The 4,615-nt window shown below is 44.1% G+C and overlaps 1 non-coding gene across 1 annotated transcript; it reads right to left on the bottom strand.

Annotated features, from left to right (window-relative positions):
* Positions 1–2,167: 2,167 nt before the first annotated feature.
* On the bottom strand, positions 2,168–2,358 carry LOC129715768 (U2 spliceosomal RNA). Its single transcript, XR_008726552.1, has one exon. It is a non-coding gene; the product is annotated as a U2 spliceosomal RNA (small nuclear RNA).
* Positions 2,359–4,615: the final 2,257 nt, after the last annotated feature.

Below are 4,615 nucleotides of genomic sequence, written 5' to 3'. Positions count from 1 at the left end.
GCAGTGCAGCATAGGTTCACGAGATAGGTCCCTGGGATGGCGGGACTGTCATATGAGGAAAGATTGAAAAGACTAGGCTTGTATTCACTGGAGTTTAGAAGGATGAGGGGATCTTATAGAAACATATAAAATTATAAAAGGACTGGACAAGCTAGATGCAGGAATAATGGTCCCAATATTGGGCGAGTCCAGAACCAGGGGCCACACAGTCTTAGAATAAAGGGGAGGTCATTTAAGGCTGAGGTGAGAAAAAACGTTTTCACCCAGAGAGTTGTGAATTTGTGGAATTCCCTGCCACAGAGGGCAGTGCAGGCCAAATCACTGGTTGGAGCTCTAGGGGCTAGTGGAATCAAGGGATATGGGGAGAAGGCAGGCACGGGTTATTTGATTGGGGATGATCAGCCATTATCACAATGAATGGTGGTGCTGGCTCGAAGGGCCCGAATGGCCTCCTCCTGCACCTATTTCCTATGTTTCTATGTTTTCTGTACATTCTCCCTGTGACCATGTTGATTTCCTCAGGGGTGCTCCGGTTTCCTCCCACATTAAGACATAGGTTTGTAGATTAATAGATTTCAGTAAAGTGTCTCTGATGTGGATGATAAAACTTGTGTATGGGAGATCGCTTGGCGACATGGACCCAGTGACCCAAAGGGCCTGATTCCATGATGTGTCTCTAAAGTAAACTACACTAAACTCTCCTGTGGTTCACGAGTCAACAGTGTTTTGTTGTCATATTCCCCAGACAGACCAATGAAATTCTTATTTGCAACAGCAGAACATGTCCCCATGTTGATCCAGAAAAAAACAACTCATATATAATGTGTCTGGAGTTTGTCTAACAACTGATAGACAGAGTTGACGTGGAAAAGCTTTTCCCACCGAGAGTAGGGAAGATTCAAACAAGGGTACCTGACATGAGAATTAAGGGACTGAAGTTTAGGGGTAACATGAGGGGAACTTCTTTACTCAGAGTGCGGTAGCTGGTGTGGAATGAGCTTCCAGTGGAAGTGGTGGAGGCAGGTTCGTTTTTATCATTTAAAAATAAATTGGATAGTTATATGGATGGGAAGGGAATGGAGGGTTATGGTCTGAGCGCCAGGTATATGGGACTAGGGGAGATTATGTGTTCGGCACGGACTAGAAGGGTCGAGATGGCCTGTTTCCGTGCTGTAATTGTTATATGGTTTATATGGTTATATGGTTTATATACATTGCACAAGTTGCCCCTTCACTGCTAAATCAGTCAAAGTGCAGTTTACATTTTTGCTGTGTGCATGGCTATGTAACTCCTGTTTACACAAATGTTTTGAAATTATTCATGTCCAGTGTTAAAAACACGTCGGATCATATAAATAAATCCTACCACCAAATCCTACCAACATTAAATCCAACTGACATCTCTAATGTTAACTTGGAACATGACCACCAGGTGGCGCCTGCAATGGCTGCCTCGCCAACAGTCTGTCTGTCCCTTACTTCTTTGTTGTTTCAATAGTATGTAGGCTTTTAGTGTTCTTTAGTTTGTTTTATGTGGGGGGTGGGGGGTTGGGAGAAACTTTTTTTAAATATCATAAGCCCCTGCCCCACTTAGGAAACCTGAGGTTCCCGGAAGTTTTTGTCAGTCTCCCGAATGGTCGATAGTGGTTTCCGCTTCTTTTATGTTCCGGCGATTATTTCAAAAAATTCAAAACCGACCGCGACTAAAAATCGGTTGCCGTTTTAAAAATCGGTCATTTTATAGTCGAACCCTGTTGCGATGCTAGTTGAGGTGGTTGCCGGAGGTTGCAGGTAGTTGCGGAGGTTGCAGGAGGTTCCCGGAGGTTGCCGGTGGTTCCCGGAGGTTGCAGGTGGTTCCCGGAGGTTGCAGTCGGTTCCCGGAGGTTGCAGTCGGTTCCCGGAGGTTGCAGGTAGTTGCCGGAGGTTTTGCAGGTGGTTGCCGGAGGTTGCAGGTGGTTGCCGCCGGAAGGATTGCAGGTGGTTGCCGGAGGTTTGCAGGTGGTTGCCGGAGGTTGCAGGTAGTTGCCGGAGGTTGCAGGTGGTTGCCGGAGGTTGCAGGTGGTTGCCGGAGGTTGCAGCCTCCGGGCAACCTCCGGCAACCACCTTCAACTAGCATCGCAACCGGCTTCGACTAAAAAATTACCAATTTTTAAAACGGCAACCTATTTTTAGTCGTGGCCGAATTTGAATTTTTTGAAATAACCTGGGATGCGTGGAGTGGACGGAGCAAGCCCCTATTCCATCTCCCTGTTCCAAAAATCAATTTACTATATGGTCCCTAGCTGAGGGACGTATCAGATATTAAACTGATAAGAACAGATACTACACTTGATCTTAGCCAAAAGGCCGAGAAGCGATCTCATCATCATCACTTTTTTGCATGCTTTCATTAATTGTTCTTTATCTCCACATCATTGTCAATATCTCTAGTTTCCTTATCCCTAAAACTAGCCTGAAGCATCTCCCGCTGAGTTACTCCAGCTTTTTGGGTTTATCTTTGGTTTTAACCAGCATCTGCAGTTCCTTCATACCCATTTAAAGTAAACTAAACCAAACCCTATGTTATGATCTATGATCCGATCATTTCTCACCATTTTACTGATGTCCTCCTTTTTAATATCGATGCACCACCTCCCCATTCGTCCCATCTCTTCTTCCTATAGGTCCAACAACCTTACGAATACGGACATAAGTTCCGTACTGGTATTGAGATCATACCCATTTACTGTATTGCTTTTAATTTGCTCACGTGGAAAAGCTTTTCCCACTGAGAGTAGGGAAGATTCAAACAAGCGGACATGACATGAGAATTAAGGGACTGAAGTTTAGGGGTAACATGAGGGGGAACTTCTTTACTCACGAGAGTGGTAGAAACATAGAAACATAGAAACATAGAAAATAGGTGCAGGAGTAGGCCATTCGGCCCTTCGAGCCTGCACCGCCATTCAATATGATCATGGCTGATCATCCAACTCAGTATCCTGTACCTGCTTCTCTCCATACCCCCATGATCCCCTTAGCCACAAGGGCCACATCTAACTCCCTCTTAAATATAGCCAATGAACTGGCCTCAACTACCCTCTGTGGCAGAGAGTTCCAGAGATTCACCACTCTCTGTGTGAAAAAAGTTCTTCTCATCTCGGTTTTTAAAGGATTTCCCCTTTATCCTTAAGCTGTGACCCCTTGTCCTGGACTTCCCTAACATCGGGAACAATCTTCCTGCATCTAACCTGTCCAACCCCTTAAGAATTTTGTAAGTTTCTATAAGATCCCCTCTCAATCTCCTAAATTCTAGAGAGTATAAACCAAGTCTATCCAGTCTTTCTTCATAAGACAGCCCTGACATCCCAGGAATCAGTCTGGTGAACCGTCTCTGCACTCCCTCTATGGCAATAATGTCCTTCCTCAGATTTGGAGACCAAAACTGTACGCAATACAATACTGCACTCCCTCTATGGTAGCTGTGTGGAATGAGCTTCCAGTGAAGGTGGTGGAGGCAGGTTCGTTTTTATCATTTAAAAATAAATTGGATAGTTATATGGATGGGAAGGGAATGGAGGGTTATGGTCTGAGCGCAGGTATATGGGACTAGGGGAGATTATGTGTTCGGCACGGAGTAGAAGGGTCGAGATGGCCTGTTTCCGTGCTGTAATTGTTATATGGTTATATGGTTATATGGTTATATGGTTATGATCTATGATCCGATCATTTCTCACCATTTTACTGATGTCCTTTTTAATATCGATGCACCACCTCCCCATTCGTCCCATCTCTTCTTCCTATAGGTCCAACAACCTTACGAATACGGACATAAGTTCCGTACTGGTATTGAGATCATACCCATTTACTGTATTGCTTTTAATTTGCTCACTTAATTAAGCATTTAGTTCAGTCAAGAGTCACGAGTGCTTACTTACCATGTGTAGAGAAATGGAACAAAGATATTCTTACTTGCAGTAGCAGACAGGTCTGTGAACATGGCACTCAATAGGTAATGTAATAAAAACAAAACCAAAAAGGAAGCTCAGTAGATTAAAAAATATATTAGTGTCAAATATTGGTGTCAAAAAATATTAGTGTCAATTAGTGTAGAAACCCAAAGTCCCTGATTCAAAACAAGACAGATCGTAGTTCTAAGTGTAGTTGCTGTTGGTATTGTTCAATAGCCTGATGGTTGTTGGGAAGAAACTGTACCTGAACTTGGAGGTCATGGTTTTAAGACTCCTATACCTTCTCACCAAGGGAAGGAGTGAAATGAAAGCATGGCCTGTACTAGCACTGCTATTGTACAGTTGCAGTACCATTGGTTCCCTTCGTTGGTGGGAAGGTCAGTACCTGTGATGGAGTGGGCAGTGTCTCCTTTGTTCCTAGGCTAAGGATGCTGCCCTTGCAGACAGTGAGGAAGCTGCCCACACATACAGTGGGATATAGATCGACCGCATGAGAATTGACAAGTGGGGTTTAATAGTAAGATTAAACGAGAACTTACCAGTTTGAAGTTTTATCTGTATTTTATGAGGAGTTACGATGAGGGATTACGTGAAGAAGCCCGCCAGGACGCATGCGTGTCATTCTTCAAAGCAGCGGTGTGAAATCCCAGACAACTGTAATGACT

This window comes from Leucoraja erinacea, unplaced genomic scaffold (assembly GCF_028641065.1).
Source record: "Leucoraja erinacea ecotype New England unplaced genomic scaffold, Leri_hhj_1 Leri_1388S, whole genome shotgun sequence".
NCBI classification, from domain to species: Eukaryota; Metazoa; Chordata; class Chondrichthyes; order Rajiformes; family Rajidae; genus Leucoraja; species Leucoraja erinaceus.
The sequence above is the reverse complement of the archived record's forward strand: the minus strand, read 5'-3'. Positions and strand labels throughout refer to the sequence as shown.